The sequence below is a fragment of the Gavialis gangeticus genome, unplaced genomic scaffold (assembly GCF_001723915.1).
Source record: "Gavialis gangeticus isolate Ggan-Ray unplaced genomic scaffold, GavGan_comp1, whole genome shotgun sequence".
Lineage (NCBI taxonomy): Eukaryota > Metazoa > Chordata > Crocodylia > Gavialidae > Gavialis > Gavialis gangeticus.
In genome coordinates this window covers 61,780,430-61,808,215 of record NW_017728994.1, presented here as the reverse complement: position 1 = coordinate 61,808,215, position 27,786 = coordinate 61,780,430, and positions in this window count along the sequence as shown.

Here is a 27,786-nt window from a genome sequence, read left to right as displayed (position 1 = left end):
CTAACCTATTCTTTCACCACTGTTGGCTGCTCACCTCTTCCCCAAACTGTGCTGCCAGGTGCAGTAGTCTGAGAGCTGACCTTGCTTGTGAAGACTGAGGTGAAAAAGGCATTGAGCACTTTAGCCTTTTCTGCATCTTCTTGTCACTAGGGTGTCTCCCCCAGTCAGTAACAGACCCACACTTTCCCTGATCCTCCTGTTGCTACTGACATACTTGTAGAAACCTTTCTTGTTACGCTTCACATCCCTTGCAAGCTGCAACTCCAGTTGTGCTTTGGCCTTCCTGACTTCATCCCTGCATGCCCGAGCAATGCTCTCATACTCCTCCCTAGTTGTTTGTCCAAGTTTGCACTTCTTAGAAGCTTCCTTTTTGTGGTTTAGTTTACTCAGGATGGTTTGTTCCTGCACTCTCAGGAAGGCTTCCTTAAAGTACAGCCAGCTCTCCTGGACGCCTCTCCCCCTCAGTCTCACTTCCCAGGGTATCTTGCCCATGAGCTCCCTGAGTGAATCGAAGCCTGCTTTTCTGAAGTCCAGAGTCCTTATTCTGCTATTCTCCATCCTTCCTTTCCTCAGGATCCTGAACTCGGTCATCTTGTGGTCACTGCTGCCCAAGTTTTTAAAGGGCATGTTGTGCTGTATTTCTGGCCAATTAAACATTGACCCAACAAAACGAGCCATTCCTAATATTCCTTTACAGATGGGCTTATTTTGAGGTATGTAACAAAAATATTGGCAATAAGAGGAAGTCAGGCTGAGAGGAAGTCAGTGGGAGTTCTGCATGCAGAAGGCTTGCTGGGTTGGGCCAGTCATTTTATCTGAAATGCAAGCTACTGTTGGGGGAATTGGCTGTCACTCCACAACATGATTTGTCCTCAGCAACAGATACTTAACTGATGCTGTTCAGGAGCTGACATGAATTCTAGGAAATAGAAATGTCTGATTCTCTTCTGGGTTTGACATATGCCAAGCTGGAGCCTTCAAATAGGGGGTGCTTCCTAGCAGGTTTCTCAGATGGATTCCTTAAGCAGCATGGACCAACCCATAGAAGCTTATGCACCAAAACAAGGCAGCATCAAGAAGAGGAGATATACCACCACAACCCACCCAGAATATATCAAGAGCTACAGCATAGCTGATGGGATTGGGCTAGACTATTTCTATCCTTCCTTCGATCAATAAAGAAACAGCACAAGCTGGGTTTTTAAAACACACACACCAAGAATTGCTAAAACCACCTCATTATTCACAACCATCACAGTATCTATACTTCAGGCTTAAAATTTGCTTTGTACCTAAAGCCCATGTGAGCAGACAAAGCTCTTTCTATGGCTCAGCTGAGAGAAGAGGGAGGGCAGGACACCTTCAAAATGGCTTTGCGGCTTTATTTCCACATGTAGTGCATGCAAACAGAAGTGGGTGGACGGGCATCCTTCTCAGTAGTGGTCTCCGAAGTGCCAAAGAAGCATTGTAGACATACTCCGAGAGCAACAACGGTGTTTGTATGGGACTGTATAGTGCCCAGTAGCATGGGGCCCTAATCCTGACAGGTTCCCTTGGTGCTGCTGCTGTACTAATAATATGGCTATAAGTGGCATTAGTTTGGAGGTCTCAGCCAGCCCATCCATGATAAATAGGTGACGTGATATTTGTACTTAGGGATACTTCACCTGAGTTGAAGAACATGGTTAGCAGATTGTTTAATCAAGGATACAGCTAGATAGAGGTAAGTACCCTAGCCCAGAGAAGAGGGCAGGTACTTTCCTTGAAAATATTTGGGGGTTCAAGCATCAGATAACTCTTTCCTGACATTCTGGTGTACATGCCTGAAAACATAAAAAAAAAAAAATCTGAGATCAAAATGTTTTGCTGTATGAGTGATAAAAACCTGTGATTGCAAATGCCTCCCAGCTCTTGTATTACACAGCATTTCAAGCTTATCCTCCAATTCTGAGACTCCATAGTAACCAGTCTGCTATTTGCAGCTGCCCTTTACTTTCTAAATACTAGCACAATGGGGAGAATGCTACTAGACAGTCAAAAGGGGGGGTGTGTGTGTGTGTGTGTGTGTGTGTGTGTGTGTGTGTGTCCGTCCAGTAGTCACCTCTTTGGCATGCAGCCTTCTTTAGAAAGCTCCCTGCTATAGATCTTTTATTTCTTATTAATTTTTCAGTTGGAGACCTTGTGCCTTTCCACTTCTTGGGGTGTGTGACAGGAAAAGATTTGAGCAGGAGGTTACCACTCTTTCGATGGGGTAGGGCTTCAGACTTGTACATCTGGCAACAATTGCTCAGAAAATGCCTGGGATTCTAACAGTGTAGAGAATATATCATGTTTTTGGCTGCCATGTGAGTTATTCCCTTTGAAAGTCAGGTTGTGATGATGGGCTTATGAAGATCTTTAAATTATTCTCTCCGCATTCAAGTTCTTCCTAAAAACTGTGACACCTGTAAGAAAATTGGATGCTTACTGACTACAGATTGTGAAGAGTCAGATGTAACTTGTAAATGTTGTCTACATATAACATGATTTGAGTTACCTGACCATTACATTATCGTGGCCACTGATTGCTTCAGCCACTTTGTTTTTATGTGGTTTTTCCAATTTTTCTCCTTGCCTGTCCTTTGGTCTGTAAACTCTTCAGGACGGAGACATTGCTTTCTTTAGTATTTGCAAAGCTACTGCTGGAAACAATGAATAGAAAAATTACACCATATGCTGAATAGTGTTTCCTGTTTTTATTGCTATCAATCCAGTTGCTCCAAAGTAGAAGGAAAATGTTTGAATTGTCTGATGAGACTTTTATGGGGTACTGGAGTGCAAATTGGAGGTGTCTACCTACCAGGATCAAGCTGATTTTTGTACTGTGTTGGAGGCTTTTCAGGTGGGAGGAACAGTGGCAGCAGACTAGAGAGCCACTAGAAATTAATATCCCTTTCTGTAAAATAATTTAAAAATGTGACATTTTTTGTCCCATACTAGGAAAAGGAATAAGGAAGTAGAAGAAAAAAAGGAAGGCTACTTTTTGTATAAGGAAGTTGTAGAATATCCTTCATTGGAGGTTTTCAAGAATAGGCTAGATAGGTCTGGGGTACTTTAGATATAGCAAATCTGGCCTGGATGTAGAGGGTTGGATTAGATGACCTTCCAAATCTCATATTACTCTAGGATTCTATGGAAGGTCAAACGCTTCTTTATATTGGGAAGGAATTTCGTTTTTTTGGAAATCGGATAACATTTTTCATCTTCCTCACTGTTTGTCCGCAAGGCACTTATCAGTTAATTTCTGGTTGCCCTTATTTCGATTTTCCTAATGGCCAGTTTTTTGTTGTTGTTGAGAAATTGCAGTTTTCCATGAGGAAAGAAACTTGATGTGAAAAGGGCATTTTCTGTTAGAAATTAATTCTAGCAGGTGTTGGCTGTAGTCATGACTGACAGCCATATGTTGAGGTATCAGCAACAAACTGAGATACAATCCCAATAAGAAGCTCAGCCCTGATCAAAGTCTTAGTAAATGTTTCTTTGCACGGTCACTACTTGCATGAGTTCTTGGTGTAGATGTATCAGTAGCTGAGGAGAGCAGGACAAAGGCTGGGGGTAGTGTTCTTCATTTCTCATTGACTTTCATTTGCTAATAGATGGTGCCGTGCAGAGCAGCATTGCTAGAAGAACAGAACGTGCAGGGGGGGAAGAGAAGGGCTGGGTTCCCTCTCTCCCAATTAGCGTCTTGCAAGAGGACAAGAGAATTGGATTCTCTGCAGGTAGCTTGAGCCTCACCCGGAAAGTAGCTTGCATGACTGGTGATGGTGGTGAGGAATGTTTTAAATCAAATATGGCTCTGATGGGTAGGCTTGACTTCTGACACATTTCTGGAATATTTTTATGGTGGGTGGTCTTGTTGGGTTTTTCCCCCTTTCTTTACAGCACTCAGTAATGTATACGGCATGTTGTACAGACAGTTATGTATTTAGATGTATGAATTCCAAGCTACAGGAGGTCCTTGGAAGTATTTTTGAAATCATCAGAACATAGTCCAGCATTGGTATTTCGGGTCCCTGTGTCCCATCCACCTCTTGTACTGATTGACATTTGACAGAACTTGTACAAATGCAAAGTCCTGCCTTGCTCCACATTTACTTGCCGTGTAGAAGTCCTCCTCCCTCCCTGTGCAGATACTGGATGAGGCTTAATGGTGTGCTCAAAGGCTGAAGGATTCAGGCTGTCTTGAATGGGGCTGTGGGCACTCCAGAGAAAAGGTATCCCCACCGAGAATATTCTGCTGCAGGTCTTTTATATCAAGAGCATAAATGAGTGAAGCTGGAGCACAGTGCAATAGAACGGAAATCGACTTATGGAACTGGGCCATGACCGACCAGGAAAAATACCTTTTGATGCAGGAGCTGCATATGGTTGATGCCCTCCTCCTCCTTATCCCTTGGAGTAAGGGTGGGCAGGAAGGACTATAGTCTTGGAGCTCAGTGTTATAGAGATACTGGGCTCTGGAGCAGCCCAAAGGAAGCTGTTAGTTGGAGCAGCTTGCTGGGACTGTCTTAGCCCTGCAGGAACCCAGAATCCAAGACTGCTTCAGGAGATGCAGTAAAAAAGTGGTAGGACTTTGTAAAGCATGAACTTCCCCTGGTAGCAGGAACACAACAGCAAAAAGCACTTGGCCCCTGAGGGGCTCTAAGCAGGTGGACATAGCCCATAAAGTGGGTGCAGCTGGCGTGCCCAGAAGATGCACTGATACAGTGCTTCTCTTGGGCACCTTCTGCTAGCAAAGCTCTAGAGATCAAATGAACCAGGGGAACCTGGCACTGTTGTTTAAACTCCTCTGGCACAGCAGCCCCTCTGACATGCCGGCTGCAAATTTAAAGTACTTAAAAGGCTTTACTTGGCAACTTCTTTTTTTTTTAATACATGCTAATCCATCGCATGCATTACTTACCATTTTGAGGTCATCCTTTCATGGGTGCGTATGGTTATGGCCTCTCGCCTCTAGCTATTAAACAGCTGCATTTTAGATATTGCTCCCTTGAAAATGGAGGTTTTCCAAGTGCTGTAAGAAACTGAAATACATTGTGTGAAACGGTGGATGAAAGGGAGCTCGAGAGAGACTCTCTGAAAATTCCTGATTCACAGCTTTCTTGACAAAAGATAGGTTCATGTGTCAGATTGTTCCTCTTAGTGGTGTTTCAGATTGGAGTAAGTGTTTGATATGAAATTATCGATCTTCTTTTAGAAGTGTATACCTCCTTTAATGCATTTTCTAAATCCACAGCTCTGCCTACACCTTTCCTAAGGGTAACAGTACCCTTTAAAGGCCTGGTGTGTTTGTGTACTGTAGATCTCTTTGCCCTGCCTGCTTGTGCTCTTGAAAACTCATGTTCTCTGCCCCAGTATGCCCCCTTGGGAAATGAGACAAAGGCACATGCTGGGTTGGCTGGTCCAACAATCAGTCTAAACCTCATCCCTGTTCACCCCTTGCAAATGAAGCTGCTGTTGGAGGAGATGAGTATTACTGTGCCTTGTACGGTACTGAGTCTCCCCATTGCACGTTTCTTTCCTCCCTAAAAATAAAACAGATGGGAGGAACAAAATGCCAGCCCCAAAAGAGATCTGGAGAGCTAAAAGAGCAAGCCACATGGCATTGCTTTATACTGGACTCTCTCTACTCTGGTTTTCTGTCTTCGGTAAGAAAATGAGTCATTGTTGACACTGGGTGTCCTCTTACCTGGAGCTGAAGTTGTTTAGCTGCTATTGTAGATGGGATGTGCCCTTTCACAGTGCTAGTAAAGACAGCATTCCTCTGAAATACAATTGTGCTCCCATGTGGGCGTCTGAGCACTGTTTTCTCTCATCTGCTCTACCTGTGAATATTGTTTTAAATGCCGTTGCAAAGAGAGCGTGACATCCCTTAGCAGCAGCTGCTCATATTTTTGAAAGCAGACAGGAGTTTGTAGGTTTTCTCCCTTGTTAATGTTCAGTTTTGGTTTATGTCTATTTTTCTGCATCTCTATAGTGGCTGTCAGGGTTTACATGCTGAACAGCATGATTATGCATCATGTCTTGGAGCAGATTCGGCAATGGGTTTTCTCCATGCTAATGTAATTCTAGTACAGGAGGATTGCTGTCTATTGATTCAAGGTTTTTTGGCTCCTGACTTGACTTCTCTGTGCTTCATTTCTCTCTGTGCCTCCTTCCTACCCTTCAAAATGGATATAGTATCTGCTCCACAGCACATGAAGCTTGATGTTTGTAAAGCACTTGAGGTGCACTCTTAGCTGACAAATGTTATGATGTACAATGTGCATATTATTACGCGGTGATACAGGTCAGGGAGACGCAAAGGTGAATCTGTGGGTATGTGCCAATTCTGCATGATAACAGTGTTATGGAGTGTTTTAATTTACACACCCAATTTCTTAAAGTCTTCTCAAATCTTGGGGAAGATGTGCTTGTTCAGACCTGCTGTTGTCTTTCCAGAGGTGATGGCTTCCCCCCATGCATCTGGCCAACCTCCCAAGCTGTGCATCAAACTCAAGGCGGCAGCCACAAATCATATCATTTAAAGGAACGAGCCACTAAGCACCAGTTTTACTGTGCAAAACATTCAAGATAGGGTGGAAATGATAAAGACCCTCAACAAATCAGAAAACGGAGATTGCTGACCTTGAATTAAAAGGGTTTTTATCTTATTTCCATGCTGAATCTGGCTAAATCAGGTCTGACTGACTGAAAAACATTTTTTTTATGGTTGCTCAATGACCCAAGTCTTCAGTGTTATAGGGAATGACATATTTTGGCCCTGATGTGGAATACTGCATTCTTCACCAGCATTTTGGAAAGGGCAAGGGATTCTGGAGGGGGAAGGAGGAGATTTCATCATACCCAGTGAGGGGAATGTACAGTGAACTACAGACCCAGAATCGATGGGTCCTGAATGGTTTGTGCCGTTTCCATGTTTTCCTCATGAGCCAAAGTCGGTGCGTTATGGAGCTAGGTCGCCTTCACCTGTTTCACGGATAAGGTAGTAGTGAGTGTGGCAGGCTCGCTGCTTTTGCCTGGTAAGCCCAGCTTGGAGAAGGACACTTCTGATTGATGGAACATTTCCACCAATCAGGTAACAGCTGGGAGGGGCTTGCCCCTGCTTGGGTTTGGGGGGAATGCAAGGAGCCCCTGGACCTGAATGAAGACTGTGCGTTGCAGGTCCAGCGGACTTCAGGGGGCAAGGCCCCCGGTGTAAATAAAACCCCAGCATGCTCAGCATGCTGGGCAGATGCAGCGAGGGACTCGATAAGAGCGGAACCAAGAAAAGCTGGGGAGCTCTCCCAGCCGGCAATAGACCCAAGGCTCCTGAGGCCGCCACTGGAGGAGCAGCCCTGGGAGTGCTGCAAGATCACTCGGGGTGTTGATGGCACACAGGGACGGTGTGTGAAGACCTGGCCCTGGGAGCAGTATGAGACCGCTCGGGCCCATCATGATGAGCGGTTCGGTTCATGGAGCCCAGGCTTCAAATTGAATCGGCAACCAAAGCTTCGCACAGCCCTAGTGTATGGATGTGCTGGCAGCTAGAGAAGGCAGCGGAGATGGTGCATGGGATGCTGAAAGCCCACCAGGCCCAAGCTTCTGTGAGCCCGCCTGGGCTTCCAGCACCCCATGCACTGTCTCAACCGCCTTCTCCGTCTGGCAGGCATGTACACATGCATGATTTTTTTATCCCCAACAGGACAATTTGCCCCAATCAAACTAAAATATGTCTGAGGTGGTCTAAGTTGCCACACCAAAATGAATTTAAGCGCAAAAAAAATTGTGCAAGTGTATACAGTGATGCCATTATATTAGATAAATGATGATTTCTCATCACTTCTTGTCATGTCTACCTGGCCCCACCATCATGTGTACAAGAGCCCTTAGTGAGCGAGATTTTCCTAATATCTAACCTAAACGTCCCTTGTTGCAACGTGAGACCATTGCTCCTTGTTCTGTTATCTACCACCACTGAGAACTGTCTAGTTCTGTCCTCTTTTGAGCCCCCCTTCAGGTAGTTGAAGGCTGCAATTAAATCCTTCCTTCAGTCTTCTTTGTCCAGACTAAATAAGCTCAGTTCCCTTGGGCTCTCCTCAGAAGTCATGTGCCCCAGCCTGCTCACCATTTTTGTTGCTCATCACTGGATTTTCTCTAATTTATCCATATCCTTTCTATAGTTGGGGGCTATGACAGGCCCTTGCCCTGCCACCTAGGGCAGACTGCACCTGAGCCTACTTGCCTGCCACAACTTTGTTGTTCTTGGTACCTCTGGGGGTGTAGGTGAGTGGTTCCTACACAGGCTCAGGAACACCTTTCTCTGGTGCTTCTCCTCCCCTACAGCCCACACCTTTCTGCTTGGGTGTTACTGTAGATCCAGGCTGCACCTTGACATAGTTTTTTCTCACATGATAGCTTGACAGAGCACAGGTACCACAGGGAGCTCCCCATGGCTCTGTCACCGTCCAAGACAAATGCCAACACAAGAAGAATTTAGCTTAAAAGTGATGGGCAGGGCACCATTCGATCTGAGTGGTGGGCAAGGCACCATTGCTCCCTATGCCAGGCTGCTTGATCTTGAGCACTGGGGATTGAGGGGCTGTTCCCCCGACCCTGTGTCCCCTTTGGGCTACTTGGCCCTTTTTCCATGGGTCCTTCTCAGTTGGCCAAGTGTACCAGGGCCTCAGGGTGTTCCCCATCATGAATATCATGGCTGTCCCCCATTGGCACACTTTGGGTGTGTGGCTGCACTGTGGGGGCGTGTGGGATTTGTGGGCTATCCCTTCAGGGCTTACCCTTGTTGGGTGTCCACAGGCCCCCTGGGCTGCACTTTCTCATCCCCACCTGACCTTTGATTCGCTGGGTGGTCTTTCCACTGTGACAGTGGGCAAGCTCATTGGTGTGCCAGGCCATCTGTGAGAGGGTTGGTGTTGCCCCTGGGCCTCAGTCCTCTGTGAGCTGATGGGCTCCTCTGGCCTGGTCTGGGTCACTTGCTCTTGGTGCATGAAACTGGCTCCCAGCTGGCTCTAACAGCTGTGCCTGGGCTTTCCCCAGATCCCTCCTGGCTGAAGCATTCACGGGCTGCTTCTCCTGGCTCACCAGCAGGTAGGGGAAGCATCAGGTTGTTTCTGGGGGCAGGGAGTGTGTCCAGCTTTGTCTTTGGTGTCTGGCTGCATCCTGTCCTCCTCCTGGCCTCCAGGCCAATTTTAAACACATGGCCTCTGGGCCCCACACCAATGAGGAGTGGGCCTTCCGGCTGCCAGCTGCACCATTCAAAGCCCGGCCACCTGAGCTGCAGCATTGAGGTAAGCCAGGTGGGGGCCTGTTACAGGGGTCCAAAACTGGACACAATACTGCAGATGTGGCCTCATCAGTGTCAAAGAGAGGGAAATAATCACTCTGGTCTGCTGGCAACACTCCTACCAATGCAGCCCAGGATGCCATAAGCCTTCTTGGCAACAAGGGCACACTGTTAGCTCACATTCAGATTATTGTCCACTGTGACCCCCAGGTTCTTTTATGCAGAGCTGCTGCATAGCCAGGCAGTCCCCAGCCTGTACTGGTGCATGGGATTGTTCTGTCCTAAGTGCAGGACTTCACACTTGTCCTTGTTAAACTGCCTAAGATTTCTTTTGGTCCCGTCCTCCAATTTGTCTAGGTCTGTATGAATCCCAGCCCTACCCTCCAGTGTATCTACTTTTCCTCACAGGTTGGTGTCATTCACAAACTTGCTGAGGGTGCACTCCATCCCAACTTCCAGATCACTCAGTTATCTCATGGTTGCTGCTGCCCAAGTTGCCATCCACTTCTACATCCATGGATGTCTGGTGCCTCTTGAGTCAGGGGGGGCATATGCCCCCCCCGACACCAGTCAGCAACTGGGGGGGGTCCCCCCAGTGGCCAATCCCACTGACTGGGAGGGGGGAATCCCCTGCAGCCGATCTCACTCACCAAAAAGTGGCTGCACTGCTTCTGGGACTCCTGCAGCCACTTCTGGAAGTGGCACGGTCAATTTTGCTGGTTGCCCTGATCCCTGGCCAGCGCTTGCAGGGGGGCACTGGTGCGCGGCCTGACAGGCTGGTCTCTACTTTCTCAGAAAGAATGAGAAGGCCTCCTGTTTTTTCCTCCTGTTTGTGCTTTTACCTCAGGGCTTTGGTCTCCACTGGCAAACCTAGTTTCAAGCCCTCCTCACTAGGTTAGTGAGCCTAAGAAGATGCTCTTTCCTCTCCTTGTCAGGTAGATCTCATCTCTTCTTAGTAGTCCTTCTTGGAATAACATCCTATGGTTGAAGAAGCCAAACGCCTGCTGGCAACACCATCTGTGCAACCATGTATTGATCTGCATGATGCGTCTGCTCCTGCCCAGGCCTTCTCCTTCACTGGAAGGATTGAGGAGAACACCACCTTGAGTCCCTGTCCCCTTCACCTTTGCACCCAGAGCCCTATAATTTCTTTTGATCTTCTCAGGGTTGACCCTAAGAGTATCACTGGTGCCCATATGGATGAACAGCATGGGATAGTAGTCAGAGTGCCAGACGAGTCTCGGTAGTCCTTCCATAACATCTCGGATCTGGGCTCCGGGCAAACAGGAGACCTCCCTAGACAACAGATCAGGCTGGCAGATGGATGCCTCTGTCCTTCACAGAAGAGAGTTTCCAACCACAACCGCCCATTGCTGCTTCTTGGTGGGAGTGGTCTTGATCCTTCCAACTTTAGGGATGCCTGGCTTGGCCTCTTGCACCAACAAAATGTGCTCCTTCTCCTCTGTTGCTAGGGCTGTGGGTTGAGATGAAAATTTCTGCTTGTTGCCAGAGGTCATAAACTTCCAGCGTACACCTTCCTGGGAGTCTGTCTTCTTCCTTTTCTAGCACTGCTTCTGGTAGTCCTTCTGACCATCTGTCCTGAATCTTCCAAGACTGTCCTGGATCTTGGGTCTGTGTCTTGGTGTCCCCAGACTGTCCTAGAAATGGATCTTTTGTCCTGCGGGTTACCTCCTGATCCAGAAACAGTATAGCTGTGTCCATGTAGTACTGTGCCCAGGCAAATTAACTCTCTCTCTCTCTCTATGAATGGGATTATATTAATTACCTGTGCTCCAGAACACAACTGATTAAGTTAAGTGCAGTGCCACATGACTGTGGCTATACTGCATCTGGTTCTGGAGGCTGCTGCAGGCTAAGGCAAGCCTGCTTGCAGTACTGCACTAAGGTAGCTAGGCTAACCGGAACTAGAAACAGCATAATACTTTCCAGTTCTTCAGGGTTGTGGGTTGTCCAGAGCTGTGTCTTGGATTTTGATCCCTGATAATTTATCACTTAAAACCTCAAAGAGCAGAAATCTGGAATCGTGATATAGTATAGTCCACTGCTGTTTTATAAATAGTTGGGTGTTGTGGCTTCCTGTATGGGCAAGAACTTTTCTCAACCAATTACTCCTATAGGAGAAGTATATGAGGTTTATAGTGTGGTGTTAATGGAAGGTGCATGTCTCGGGGCACAAATAGCAGTGGCCCACATCTGCGGGCAATGCCAGATTTCTTGATTTCCATAAAATCTGTGAAATTGTGATTTTGGTAGGTCCCTAGGTATAAATCAGTAGTGCCCTTTTTAACAGCAAATGTAAAACTGATGACATCAGAACTAGTTTCCTTTGTTTCAGAAATTACATGATCCTGCTCTGGCGGCGTAGACAAGTGGGCAAGCAGCTGGAAGCGCGGCAGTCGAGGGTTTGAGGTCATAGCAGAAGCGCTTGCAATGTGGCCACATGAGATTGCAGGGAATCCGCAAATTCTGGTAAAATACTTTGTCGCAAGGACATGAGAGGAAAAAGGGGATGTTGTGTAACCATGCTTGGGGATGATTCCAAGCATGTTTTACACAACTTTTCCATGAAATATGCTATACTTAAGACCTAGTTCAGTTTCTCCCCAGAGTTATTTTAAAATAGAAATTACCTCTCCACTCCCTTTTACTCTCTTCTAGCCCTAGGAAATGGATTAAGTGCCAACAACAACTGAAGCTCAAGCCCCTTTGCTCTGTTCCTGAAGAGGCTCCTGCAGTTCAGAGATGCGGCTTGCACTGCTTCATTCCAAGCCAAGCAAGCAACATTTATGCCTAAGATGAGTTTTTCCAGAGTAACTGAGTTAGGACTTTCAGACGTGACTTAGATGCATCACAGTCTGCAGCTCAATCACAAGGTACTTTTGCAATTTTGTATTTTAATGTTTCATCTGGGAAGTTGGCACAGCCTCCAAAGAGCTGTTTGTGATCTGAAGGGTAGGGCTGTGAGAATGCAAGTTAGCAAAGCGTAACAGCCAACTCCTTAAAAGGATTTAAGTGCTTAAAATGGAAGGTAGACAGAATTAGGTGCCTGAATCTAAAACCCAGTGTCCCTGTTCAGCTGTCACAGAAGGGTGCCTCAGTTCTCGGTGTTAATTTCCCCCAGGCATCTGACGTCCCATCACTTCTCGTGCCTGGGAATATGCCAGTCCTGACAGGGCTGAGTAGCTTTGTGCTTAGCCTCACATACACATCCGGGAGCAGAGGGTCCAGAGTTGCAGTATCTGCTTCAGATGCATTGCGTTTTATCCCATGACTGTTTAACGCAAGATACAGTTACAATCCTTGGAGCTGGAAATCACAATATTCTCTGCCAGGTGAGAGCCCTGACCACACAGGTGCACAGTTGAGCTCTATTTCTTTACCACAATTAATTTTGATTTTCCCGCCCCCCCTGCACAACGGCACAGCTTCAGCAGAAGGGGTGGAGTATGCCTCCTCTCAGGAGCCTGGTGGGTAGAAACTTGTCTAGAGAGGTGGGGTGTTTGAGCTTGAGTCACTTCATCCAGAGAAGAGTGCTGAACCTGCGGGGAGGGGACTCTTTTAACCAGCATGAGACGCATGATTCATGCAGGTGGTTTTCTTCAGAAGAGGATTCAGGCCTGAAACTTTTAAGTGGAAGAAGGCTCCTAAATCCTAGAGATGGGTGTGATGCGATGCACATTGTCCTTCCTGCATTGTCTACCTCCTTGGATGCTACTTATTCAGGGTGCTGGTTTGTGTGGATGCCATTTGGAGGTGCCCAACTCCTCCCCAAGCACCATACAGGGAGCATTTGTGTCTTACAGGACTCTGGATTCACTCTGGGGACCAAGGGGGACAGCACTTAAATGTTAAGAATTGCAATGCTCAGTGGTGCTGTAGCAAAATCCCTGTTTTGGAAGTAGCCCTAAACCACCTCTAGCTAGTAAACCTCTCCTCTTCTTTGGTGCCAGCAAGTGACTTGTAAGTGATGAAGGGAATGGTGTGTCCCAATGGGTGCAGTTATATTTAATTTTAAATTTAGTAACCATTTTGTCAAATCCCTGGGGTCCAGGCCTATTATAAAGAAGTCCTGAACATTCCCCCCATTCAGCCACAAAAATAAGAGACCATCAATCCTGATTGAGGGGTAAAAAAAACCAGCCCACATTTAGCTTCCTGTATCTCCTCCCACAGGTTTCCCTGCCTGGCATCCTTTGTGCTGGCCTAACCTTGAAGTTGTTTCTGTTGACCCTATAGTAGCTGTCACACAAACATAAATTGGATGAGAGCTAATTAACTGTCAAAACTCAGGGCAAAAGACCATAAACCCTTGCTTCACCTCCTGGTGGGCTTCAGTCCTTACTCTTTGATGTGACAGCCTGTCCTATGTTCCTTTTGCAAACAACTTACCACCGCAGAGGAAATGCAATGCAGCCAGGCAATCACTTATCACCAATGACAGCAAATAAACATGAAAAATGGGCTTCGAAACACTAAAGGACAATGATCAGAAAGGTTTCTTCTTTCATCCTAAATCATGACATTTAGTAGTCAACTGTAGTATCATACGTTATTTATAAATGTCCGGGCTTGTTAGGAGATATATGTTTTTATATAAAGATAAATAACGATTTTAATCAGATGATAAATGTGTATATCCTAAATTAAAAAAAACAGTTCCCGGACTTAGTCACAGATCTGTATATTTATGGTAAGATAGTTAACTAATGAAAATATTACAAACTGACATTTGCTTCTGTGCTCATATAACCTATATGTTTATCCAGCAGAGGGCTGGTGAAGTTTTGGATGGAACAGTTTTCTGTCAGAAAACGGTTTGATCCAAATTGGCATGTTTTGTGGGAAGCTGTTGATTTTTATTTTGTTTTTTTATTGACAGAAGAATTTTCTTTTTTCATTTTTTGAAAAGCATTATTTTTTTTCTTTTCTAAGTTTTGGCATTGCATTTTTATATAACAACAACTATTATGTTAAATATTTAATAGTAAATGCTTTGATAGAATCAAAATATTTTGTTGGTTCAAAATTGCTTTTTAGTTTAATGGGAAATGTTTGCTTTACATTCTGATTCAGAATAAAGCCGAATGAAGTTAATGTTGGAATTTCTGATGGACTAACTATTTTACTTTCCAAGCAGCCCTAATTACAGCCTTTGAATCTTGAAGTTCAAAGAAAGAGGAAAAAAATAGAGGGAAGGAGGCATGGATTTAGTTGACTTTTCTATTTGTCCATGCACACACAGAAAGCAGAACAGGCCAACTTAGCTAAGTATCTGGAAATCCCCCGAAGTAAGATGTGGCAGTTAATCAGTGACGTAGCTAGGGCAGGACAATGGGGGCAGCCACCCCAGATGCTGACTGGGGAGAGGGGCAGAAAAAAAACTGTGCAGCCATTGCACCCACAATGTGGCGGCAACTGGAAGCTGACTCTGTCCCCGTGTGGGTCAGCTGCCTTGGGCGGTGGGCCATGTCATTATATCTCTTCAGTTAGTAATGATATTCACTAGCCATTTTGAAAGCTGCACTGTGGTTCCCATTGAAAACTGTTGTACCTTGGATTGCTGAATACATTGGACTTTGGGATAAGTAGAGGAAAAGTATGAGGACCGGAGACAACACAATGGGTTGACACAGGGATGTGGCATGACCAGGCATCTCTGTGACGTCTCCTGGTGGCTGTTTGGCTCCTGCCCTACTCTGGCTCCTTGGGGTACCCTCCCTTTTTCTCCTCATCTGGCATGCCTTGATGTAACTTATGGTGTATGGGGAGGCTGTCCCTAGGTCCCAAAGTGTGCTTCAGGTCTTCAGCCAGCTGGTTCTTCCCATGCCCAGCCAGTCCTGGTCTTGCCCCTCGGGCACTGAAATGGTGGTTCCCTTGGCCTCATCAGTGACTTGGGGCACCAGTCACCTTATGGGCTGTGTTCATGGCCTCTATCCTCCCCTGTAGCCATGCCCATGTCTCACAGGTGTTACTTTTGCTCTAAGCACCTGCCTGTACAGGCTTCAGCCCTCTTGACTTTGGCCCACTGGCTACTCTAACTGTGGACACCTCAGCCTAGGTCTGCTTGCTCTGTCCCAGCCTACCTTGCTCTGCCTCAGGGGTTCAGGCCCTCGCCCCTTTGGTTATGGCCTGCCCCCTTTTTCATTTTGTCTCTGAATTCAGGCTTGAGCCCTTGGATTCCCAGCCTGTCCCTGGGCCCTTGACCCCTTTCTGGGTTCAGCCCTTTGTGGACTCAAGTTCGATCACTCAGGCCCTTTTAGCTTTGGCTCTGTCTCTTATCACTGCTGCCTTTCAGGGCTTAAAACCCCAAGTGCCTCTCAGGCACCTCTGTGTGGCCTCCTAACCAGCCTTCAGCCACAATCTGGTCCTTCAGTATTTGCTATCTCTACAAGTGTGGAACAAAAGACATAGCCTATCTGGGTATTAACAAAACAAAGATCAAGCTGAAAACTTAAAGCAAAAGTTGAAGACTTTTGACAACAGAGATCAAGTTGAAAACATAAAGCAGATCTTGGGAAAACTTAAAGCAAAAAGGAGACTTCTCTGCTTTATGGTTGCCAACCCTCCTGAATTGGCTGGGAGTCTGCTGGAATTGGCATCGGTCTCCCGGTGACTATTCAAAGCAATCCGGGAGATCTGATATTGTGAGCAGGTTGGAGAGTACAATTGATGACATTACGTCATGTTGGAAGAAAAAAATCTCCTGGAATAACTTCAGTCAGAGTTGGCAACCCTACTCTGCCTGCATGCCAGGGCTCTGCTTACCATCACTGTGGACTCCACAGTGGCATGCCTGAGAGGGCCTCTCCCTTCCTCAGCTAGGGCTACTGGCCTGCTGGTGACTCTCTTATACTGATGAAGCCCCTCTCCTTCTGGCCAGTCTGTCCAATCACACAGCACACACCCAGGGTTTTCTCATTGGGCTGTTGCGCCCTGCTTGGTTTTGGTGCACCCATCGCAGAGCTGTGGGTGATTGTAGAAACCCTGTTTCTTCTCCCTATACTGCTTTTGTTTGCCTTTTCTCCCCTCTGAGCTGCAAAGACTCTACTCTTAAAGGGCCGTCCCATGCCCTGCTTGTCCGCCATTCTCTCGGGAACAGGGTGAGGTTTCCCTGTCACAAGGGCCAAGAGTAGAACTAGGCATAGAATTGTTTTCACAACCAAGAAAAATGTTTGAGATATCAAAAACTTTTCCTTTCCTGGATAGGGAAAACAGTTTAACATCTCAATTTTCCCCCAAATAACTGAAAATCCCAAACATTCTAATGTCTAGTTCCCTTTTGATGTATTTTTTATGAACTATACTCACATTAGCTTAAAACTCAGAGCCAAGAGAGAGAAATATGTGGGCCAAGAGGGAGATCACAGGCTAGAGGGGGTGGTGCTCTGGAGGAGAGGGGACCCCTAGTTTCTAGCTTGGGTCATATGGGGCAGAAACTTCTCCATCACTTTTTATTCAACTTGGTATTAGATAAAATGGATAAAAGACAAGGTTTTCCCTCCCAATTTGCATGGGGAAAAAAGCCCCATGTCTTATGATCACATACAAAGAAACCTCATTAAAACCATTGTCTATTATTCAAATGCTGCCAAAAGCAGCATGTGCTCAATAATGCAAACCGACTGTGAAGTTGATTAAATGAAGCCAACACTGAGCATGACCATAAAACACATAGCTTGTATTGGGCAAACATGCTGATGGGAACCTACTGCAAGGATAAATGAATGCTGCACATCTGAATAAGATAGTAGTGCCCGTTAAGCATGCCGACTCTTTTTAAAGTCATGGTGACCCACTACATTGCATACATTTTGACTTCCTTTTCATTCCCACAGCTGAGCTGTGCCTTTTTTGCCATTTCCAGTGATTTCTGTTTCTTCACCAGTCTTAAATGCCTGGCAAACATCATGAAATAGGGCCCCAAACAGTTCACTCAGAACCCCCCCTACCACCTGCTCTCTCAACCTGATACATATGATCAGTGTGGCCTTGCCCTCCCTGAAGTGAAGCTGGACCACTGCATATTAATTTTTGAAGGATTCCAGGACTCATGACAAGATCACTTAGTTCCAGTCATGAGTGGGGGGCTAACTAGCACATGGATCCTTTGTGCAGTGTAACTGAAGTACTGAGCAGTGATGAGCTGTGGGATCACCATGGCTTGAAATCCTGTTGATTCTGGTGGGACCCAGCCCAATGAACTAAATGGTAAATCAGGGGCCTTTGGTTTTGGACTACTATTGTGCATAGTTTGTACAACATATGAGTAGGTGCCGAAGTGCTGCTCAAAGGTGTATTTATGGATTGCCTGTTCTTAAAACTTGCAGCAGTTTCAAAAAAAGATAATGGTTATAAATGGGTCCTGGTACAAAAAGAAGTTGAGTACCACTGCCATAACACACCAGATCCAATCATACTAGACCTGTATCAGCCTGACAATATCTTCCTGCACAAGTGGCTGACTTGCTTTGCCCTAGGCTTGCTTTGCCCTGAGCTTTAAGGACTGGTAGTCATGTTTATGGTGGTATAATTGTAGAGGTTCTCCTGTCACATACATTATGCCAGACTGATTATTTTTGGATGCTTATCTTGCTGGGATCCTTTGACCCTAGCTGGCTTTCTGCCCCTGGGGCAGGGGGACTGGACTTGATGATCTTCAAGGTCCCTTCCAGCCTTAACATCTATGAAATCTATGAAATTCTGGATGAACTAAGTGTATGGGTTCCATACAGAAATTGCTAAAGCCATGATTCATTTCAAAGGTCATTGTTTTCAAATTTCCTCTTCATTTCCATGTACTCAGGGAGAACAGGGTCTGACAGTAAGGAGAGGTGGAAGGAGCTGCCAGGGGAAAAAGAAGGGGGTGGGGGAGAGGGGAGGAAACAGAGAGCAAAGGGGCTACCTGATTCTCCAGATGTGTTTTCCCTGCTGTAGCAGTGGGAGAGGGACAAATTCAAGGCAATTCTCCACTAATTAGATTCTATACCTAGAAAATTATAACAAATTTATAATTTTTCCATTTATAGAATCTAATTATTGGAGAGTCCTCTTATATTCGAGTAAATATGGTAAATATTAATGGCAACATGCAGTGAGTTGGCTTCCAGAGGTGACCATAAATTGTAGCCAGGCAAAAACCCATGACCAAGAGGAGGAGGAATGGGGTTTCTAAAAGCTGTGAAAGCTTCAGAGAGTCAAAGGCCCCACAGATTTTCCTTAGCTCTCCATATACTCTGCTGGCTCCTCAAAGATGGCTATTGATGGGATACTAACAGGGAAAGGAGAGGACTACAGAAGGATGCATAGGGAATGTGTGCTGGGGGTGGGCTACTTCATGGACTTTTGTGATTGAGCTAGAGTTTTGGTAAATTTCCAGGGAAGTTGGACCTGTGCCGAGGCAAATGTTTCATTTATTTGTAGAACTTGCCCAAAGAGAGCCTTCATTTTATAATGTTTTACAGATTCCTCTTTCCTTTTCCCACCTAGCTCAACTAATTGCTGCACTGACTTCCTCCCTCGCATGAGAAAAATACTGGTTTATGGAATTCAGAGATTAAATCAACCCAACATCACAGAGGTGGCTGGTAGTTAATGAAACCATCCTTCTATGTCTTGGTTTCTAAATGAGGTGGCAGTGGTGGAAATGTTTATATTTCAGGCCTTTTAAAATTCCAAGCTTTTCAGCTTTTCTTTCTACATAATTCCTGTGTCGATCCAAGTTTCTTTAAATATGTTTCTTTCTTGAAGGTGTTTTAATAGATACTTCACACCCATTACACTTTATGACCCGGTGACCTTGCACTGCTATTGACCTTAGTAGCCATGAAAAGTAAAACTTGCTAAATATAGTGCTTCAGGGCCTTTTCTTATTTGGCTTTTAGAAATAAGAAATTCTGATTTTTATTCCCTTCAGTTAATGTTTTGTCAAAAAGGCTCAAGTACTGTTCCCTATTGATGCAAGTGACAGGATATGAAAAAAGCATTATCAAATACAATGCTCACTGCAGTAGGCTATGAAGTGCTAAGTCAATCTTTTGTTACAATAAACAGCCAACCCAGCATGTTCCTTAACTTCCTTTTCCTTCTACTAGAGCAGGGGTGGGCAAAATGTGGCCCGTGGGCCAGATGCAGCCCGCCAGGCCACTCTATCTGGCCACGGGGACCCCAAAAAGTTTAGAAAATTAATATTTATCTGCCCCTGGCTACCTGTCACGTGGCCCTCAGTGGTTTGCCAAAACTCAGTAAGCGGCCCTCTGCCCAAAATAATAGCCCACCCCTGCACTAGAGTATGTATTGGTGCTATTGGGCCTGATCCTCTTTTCATTAAGATGAAATATATAGCTGCTGTTGACTTCGGAAGCCCTAATGAGCCCTGTATTACAGAAGTTTCCTTTTCTGCTCAACTTGATATTTGCAGTGGTGTCAGAAACCATAGCCCTAGATAGGCAAAAGTGGTAAACTAACCATTTTTAACTGTCCATTTGGAAAGACTTGCCAAGTAGTCTGGATTTTCAGAGAATGGAAACTTTTTAATAACTGGGACTGCTAAGTGCAGCTCATTGGACCCCTGGAATCACTGGTCATTTTGGGAAACCTGGGTCTATATTTTTGCACTGCTATGTGATACCTAAATGTTGGAATATATTATTGTTGTGGGTATCTCTCCTTCTATGAGTGGGTTTCTCTTCCCAACCAGACCTCTACTTGTTCCTGTGTTGGTCCAAAATAAATGTGCTCACCAATATCAATATCAAGTGGAGGTAATGATGAGACACAACTTATTAAATAGGACAGGAAAGATTGAGGTAAATTGTCCTTTTCTTTTAAGAGACTCAAGAAAGTAGTTGGTTATTTATAGGTTTTATCTGAGGCACTTGGAATAATCAAATGTCAACTGCCTGCAGCAAAAGTGACTGCATTAACTAGTTGTGGTTTCATGTACATGTGTGGATCTTAAACAAGATCCATGTTCTCTTTGCTTTAGTGTGGTGCTACTTGACACTACCACAGATTGTTTCTCTCCATAACCAGTCTTCTCTTCTCCAGACTACATAAGCCCAGTTCCCTCAGCCTCACCTCAGAGGTCACGTGCCCCAGCCCTCTTACCAATTTTTGTTGCACTCTGCTGGATTTTCTCCAATTTGTCTACATCCTTTCTGTAGTGGGGGGCCCAAAACTGGACACAGAACTGCAGGTGTGGCCTTACCAGTGCCAAATAGAGGGGAATAATCACTTCCCTGGATCTTCTGGCAGTGCTCCTGTAAATGCAGCCTACTATGCTGTTAGCCTTCTTGGGAACGAGGGCAGACTATTGGCTCATATTGAGGTTAGTGTCCACTGTAACCCCCAGGGCCTTTTCTGCAGAGTGGCTGCTTAGCCAGTCAGCCCCCAGCCTGTACCAATGCATGGGATTGTTCTGTCCTAAGTGCAGGGCTTTGCACTTTTCCTTATTGAACCTCATTTTTTTTTTTTTTGGTCCAATTCTACAATATATTGATGTCTCTCTGAATTCTAGCCTTACCCTCCAGTGTATCTACTACTCCCCACAGCTTGGTGTCATTTGCAAACATACTGAGGGTATACTCCATCCCATCTTGCAGGTTCATAGATTCATAGATATAGGGTCGGAGGGGACCTGAGCAGATCTTCAAGTCCGACCCCCTGCCCTGGGCAGGAATGAATACTGAGCTCATATGACCCCTGGTAAGTTTAAGCTCATATGACCCCAGCTAGGTAGTTATCAAGCCTCCTTTTAAAGACCCCTAAGGTAGGAGCCAGCACCACTTCCCTTGGAAGCTGGTTCCAGATCCTGGCCACCCTGACTGTGAAGTAGTGCCTCCTGCTGTCTAGCCTGAGCTAGACATCAGGTCATTGATAAAGATATTGAACAAGGAACAATGGAGCAATGGTCAAGGAGCAGTGGTCTCAAGTTGCAGCAAGGGAAGTTTAGCTTAAATATTAGGAACATCTTTTTTGCTAGAAGGGTAATAAAGTACTGGAACAGGTTACCCAGAGAGGTTGTGGAATCTCCATCCCTGGAGGTTTTTAAGACCAGGCTAGACAAAGTGTTGGCTGGGATGATATAGTTGAAGATGGTCCTGCTTTAAGCAGGGGTTGGACTAAATGACCTCCTGAGGTCCCTTCCAACCCTAATTTTATATGATTCTAAAACCGACCCTAGGACTGACCTCTGAGGCACTCTGCTTGAATCCGGCTGCCAGCTAGACATCAAGCCAGTGATTACTAGCCATTGAGTCCTACGATACAGCCAGTTTTCTATCCACATTACAGTTCATTCATCCAACCCACACTTCCCTAGCTTGCTTGCAAGAATGTTGTGGGAGACCATATAAAAGCCTTGCTGAAGTCAAAGTATATCATGTCCACTGCTTTCCCCTTATCCACAAAGCCAGTGATCTTGTCATAGAATGCAGTTAGGTTGGTTAGGCATGACTTGCCCTTGGTGTATCCATGCTAAATGTTTCTAATCACCTTATTCTCCTCCAAGTGCTTAGAAATGGATTCCTTCAGGACCTGCTCCATGATTTTTCTAGGGATTGAGGTAAGGTTGACTGGTCTGAAATTCCCTGAATGCTCCTCCTTCCATTACTTAAAGATCTGCACTATATTTGCCCATTTCCAATCATCTGGGACCTCTCTCAATTGCCCTGATTATTTTTAGAGATAATGACCAGCAGCTCTGCAGTCATAGCAGCCAACTCTCAGCATTGCATCTAGCCCCATGGACTTGTGCAAGTCCAGCTTTTCTAAATAGTCCCTACTTCGTTCTTTTGCCACCGTTGGCTGGTCACCCACTCCCCAAACTGTGTTGCCAGGTGCAGTAGCCTGGGAGCTAACCTTGCCTGTGAAGACTGAAGTAAAAAAGGCATTGAGTGTTCTAGTGCCATGTGGCTAATCAAAATGAGGTTACACATATAGAGCTGTATGTTGTTATTCCTTTTAAAGAAGCATAATTCTAGAAACCAGTCCTTCCTCCCCCTCCTCTTGAGCACTTCCTTTCAAGTACACTGAGTAGGTTAACCCTGTCCTCTTGGATAATTATACATCCCCATGGTGCATAAATGGGAGATAATCACATGTGCACTTAGAAACAAGAGCTTAGTAATTGCAAATGAGTTTAATATATATGGAGACAGGGTAGGGAAAACTTAATTCACATTCTTTCCCCCACTCTGCACCAGTAACATGAGTAACCCATGGGAGTGAGTCAAAGATGAAAGACTGTGGAGTCTGAAAAGTAAACTGTGCTGACATCCAGGTTCGACATCAGTGCTCTCCCCCACCCTTCTTGAAGCCATATTTTGCTGTCCGGATGATCTTTCTCAGGACACCCGTTTGTGCTGGGGGGTTTTATGCAGCCAAAAGTCACTCAGTGACCTAATCCTGCTTTGTGCTTTTGTGTTGGCATCACAGCAAGACCCAGGAAAAACTGCTGCAAGTAAATGCCCAATCTCTTTTTGTAGTTTCTTTTTGACAGTGGTTAGCTTGCATGGGCTCCCCTTTTGACTCCTCTCATTTTCTCTGTTCTACAACAGATCACTGCAATGCAGAGCCAGAGGGATAAGAGGATCTAATATGTAATGTGGAGGTCAAATATGAATCTTATCCCTATAATGACCTGAAGAGTCCACTATACCAAACAGTGATCTGGAAGACTGTGCTTTGCAATGATAACCCCCTTCCATAATAGAACAACCACCAGTCTGATTATTTGATGGCTTTCCTAGTGACCTTAGTTTAAAAGATTTCTCTCCCCTTTCTGGAAATGGTTCTTCCATCTCTATTCTGGCTTATCTCTTTAAACTGGGTCTGGCTGCTTCCTGAGTTCTGGTGGGGCTAGTGCTTTCTGCTTCGTTATTTGCTATGCGTTTCCCACTTAAATTACCAGCCTTGATGCCATATGGTCTAATCATAAATAAATAAATAGAAAACCCACCATATGTGATGTAAACATTATCTTATGAATTAAATCACAAATGAGGGAGTAATTATGTCATCAAAAGAAATGGACAAAGTTTAAGATGACAGGCAGTTGGGTTTGCTAAGATCAAGTGCAGTATTTCTTCTTTTTTAGTGCGGTTTAACTTCCACGCTGGAAAATTTTATATAGACTCTTATGAACGCCTGATTTTGAAATAATCTGAATGGGCTCTTAATTACTGAAGCAATTTTTTTAAACAAACCTTTAGAAAGCTGCTTTCGGATAGGTTTTGAAAAATAATTGTTGATTGTAATATTATATCATACAAATGCTAAGATGCTACAAATGATGTAAAAAGAGTGTTGATTGTCATATGTCCTAATATAAATTATATGATGCTACAAATGATTTGCCCAGCTACCTCATGAAAACATCATCCCCTAAAGGTTAAAGGTGCCAAAATAAAAGTAATATATTCATTAAAGGGAAAGTTGCCTTACATGTTCCATTATATTAGTGGAACATGTAAGGCAACATTAATGTATGCTCATCTTTTACTTTACCTATAATATTGCTTTTCTGCACCTGGAATCCGTGTATATCAAAGACACAGAGGTGAAAGAAATGAGCCTCCGGTGAGGGTGGTATGAGAAAAATGTCCCATAATGGATTTGGAGCTGCCTGCAGTGATGATGTAAGCTGTATCTTGATCACATTATTATGTTGTTTCCAGAATGCATATATTAAGTTAATTTGCTAGCAGATTTGTAAAGAAATGCTCCCAGGAAAGGGAGGCAGATCTTGATATTTGCTTCACTGAATGTACTTCAGGGGCAATGCAGATCCATTTGCTCTAAAGGCCATCTCTGACATCCTACTGAGTTACCTAAAGCCCACTCTAAGAATGGATGCATCATGAGCTGGCCCAAGGAATTAATTGGATTCCCAAGGAATTAATTGGATAAGGACTAATTATACTTGGAGATCAAGGAAAGGGTGAGTGTACAGCTAGTTCTGACCCTGACAAATATTCAGTCTGGAGAGGGGCATGAAATGTAATTATATATAAAAAACTAGAACGCTTGGTTCCAAAATTATACCTTTTATTAGACCAACTGGGAAATTGCAAGAAAATTGTAGAATTGTTGAATTTTAGCCAATTTTGGATTTTAAACTTCATTGTAGAACAACAAGAAAGATTTTTTTTAACCTCCCTGCCTGCCATCTGACACCTCCAGGGAAAGAATCCTACCTGATCTACACATAAAGAGTGGCTCAGCACAGCTCACAAAGACACTCTAATGTACCCAGAGGGATAGATTTCCATCTTCAGCTCCCTCTGTGCAAAAATGAAGTTTATTTCCTTTTTACCGTCTTGTACCATCTATACTTTTCCTACAGCCTGACGAAGGGACTTTGATCCCAAAAGCTTGAAAGAAAAGGACAATTTTTTTTTGCGATTTCCCAGTTGGTCTAATAAAAAGTATAATTTTGGAAGCAAGAGTTCTCGTTTTTTGTATGCCTTCTCATCTCAGACCAACACAGCTACCAAGTACACCCATGAAATGTAATTGGCACGGATGGTTAGAGTGGTGAAACATAGTGGCTCAGGGATATTATTAGCATGGCACAAGTAGGAGGTAGGATGCCAGGCTACCATTCCTTCATTTTCATGAATGGATGCCCAAGTTACCATCTTGCTAGGATACCTCTCTCCAGGTTGCTCACCATCTCAATTCAAAGCTATGCTATTTCTAACCAAGAGGACAGGGAGAGGAGGCAGCAATAAGTTATACTTTTCAGAAGGGTTAACTGACTTAGGAGCCCAAGTCCTATTTTCAAAAGTGACAGTGCTTAAGTATCAGCAAATGTTAATGGAACTTAACTTCCTAAATCAATCAGGAACTTTAAATATCTTCCCTTTTGAGACTATACTAGGATTTGGAGTATGTGCAGTGGTAGTGCTGTGAGTACTTCTCATGACTTTGGATTATTTATTTATTTTTTAGAAGGCAGGCTTGATGGTTGTATGTCCTGAGATGCAGAGAAAACAATAATCCAGCTCTGTGGGTTTGCTTTCGGAAATGCCCTTAACTTTCTGTTCAGAGGTGGGATGCACATTCATGACACTGCAGGGCCATTATAAGCTCACAAATCTAATAGACACTCGAGTATAGTTTTGGTTTGAAAAAGGAGGGGAGCTGCACAGGGCGCTCTATTTGGAGTTTGTTTGTTTTTTCCCACTTAAAAATGGGATTTATCTGAATGTGTGTACCAGGGCCTGGAAAAATGACACCAGTATAGCTAGCAGATCTTCACCCTGCACCTTGGAATTATTGGGTAATCTGATCTAGTTCGTGTCCCCCTGGTGTTGGATTGGCTGAATCTAATGGTATCTTTGGACACTTCCACCTTCTAACAGCCCAGATTCAATTAATGTTGGGTTTTGAAACTAAATAGAAATGTTGTAAGACCTGGCAAGGAGCTGTGCTTTCTTTCGGTAGTGCGGGCCAGGGGCTCAGCTGGTGTAAGTGCAGTTCTGTTGACTAAAATGAGAGTGCCCTGCATCCTATTCACACCATTGGCACTGAATTCCTTGTTCCCCTGTTTTGGCTGCAGGATTGAAAGCGTAGCAGGAGGAAGCTGTGGGTCCTAAACATACTGCTGGTCAAAAGGGTAAGACAGTCAGGTTCGTTAGAGAATCTCCTCCTACTGTTTAGGTCTAGGTACACGAGGGAGTAAGGAAATGGGTGACCAAAAATCCTATAAATGCATTCCTCACAGATTTGGCTGCCTCTTCTGTTCTATCTTGTAAGAGTCTTTGAGTAACAATTTGGTGCCTTATAACAACTGTAATATTTCACTGTCATAACTCCTTCATGTGATATGCGTGGCTGGTGCAATGCCTGCTCTGCTAAGCATGACTTCTGCTACTTATCTCTCTTTGGAATCAATCCTGCGGACCTCGCAAAGGCACTAACAGGGACTCTGGAATGCTTTTAGAGTTGAAGGGTTATTTAAAAAAAAACCCCAAACCCAGTGGTTGTATATAGAAAAAGTTTATAGAGGCCAAAGGACTATTCAAATTTGGTTTTCCTAGGATCTATAGCATTACTGTTGTCACTACACTTCTAAGAACTCTTAAAAGTTGGATGAAGTACATAAAGAAACGAATGCTCTTGTGTTCTGTGCAATATGTGCTTGGAATGATCTGCTGGCAGAAATGTAATTTTGTTTCCAGTAAATTGGGGTTATAGATAGGATTACATCTCCCAGTCAGAGAAAGACATTAATCAAGAAATAGGCCTCTTAATCCCCCTTTCAATTTTAATGAAACACTGTAAAAATGCCTTTCACCACTGGATGTCAAGTATCAGTTGTGCTGTGATTAACATGCTTCTGTGACAGGTTTACTGTTGTACTATGTACCCAGTTATGCAGCAACCTAATTTAACCTGTCTGTCAAGAGAAAATAACTACAAAGAGGGCATTATTTTCTCACTGGAGTTATAATAGAAGACTTGTGTATTTATAAACCTTTATTTTTGAATCCTGAGCGCCCCATCCACGTTGTGACATATTCGGTCTTCAAAATAAATGGGAAAATGTTGGATGCAGCACAAATCACATGAGCTCTGCCAATTAGGGAGGAGAGGAGACATTAGAGATGTTGTTGCAGCAGATATATGCTAAGGTTTTGATTCTGTCAGGCCCCATAGTAACTGGAGTAATGCCACCAGCCTTAAACAGATGTAAAGCTGGGATATGTGAGAGGAAAACCAGGCCCCATATCTCTAGTCCTTTCTTTTTCACCTCAACCTTCTGCTTTCAAAACACAAATTTCCAAGGAAAGCCTTATGGTCTGAATTGTATTCAGCTTATCTGCTCAATTCTTTTTTTAGTGTGGCTTGATTTTTATTAGGTATGAGCCTTCTACTGACTAACTGCCAAGGCCAGATACACCATTCTCTCTCCTAGCCACTGAAGACTCATGAGAGTCGTTTATTTTTTGTTTTCTGCTCTTGTATAAACTAACCTTTTTGAAAAAACGAGAATCCATTTCAGCAAAAAGTATGACTAGGATGGGATGTAGAGTTTAAGAGGACTTGGTGTAGGTTTACATAGGATGATAGGATGCTAAAAATCCAGACTTCACCCAGTTGCCTAAAACATATCGACATCTTGGCTATTTGAGAGGTGTGAAGGAGTGAGACAAAACTCACAGCATGGAGGGCTGGCAGGGATGCAGCTGGAGACTGGAAGGGAAGGAAAGAGTCCAGGAAGTGTGGTTGCTCCTCAAGGAGCAATGCACAAGCTAAGTCTATTCCATCTCGGAGGAAAGGCAGCAAGAGGTCACAGCAGCTTCCCTGGCTCTCCAGGGATCTAGCAGACCTCCTGGGGCTAAAAAGAAAGGCCTACAAAGGATGGAGGATGGGATTCACTTCCAAGGATGAATATTCTGCCCTGGTCCAGTCCTGCAGGGAGCAAACCAGGAAAGCCA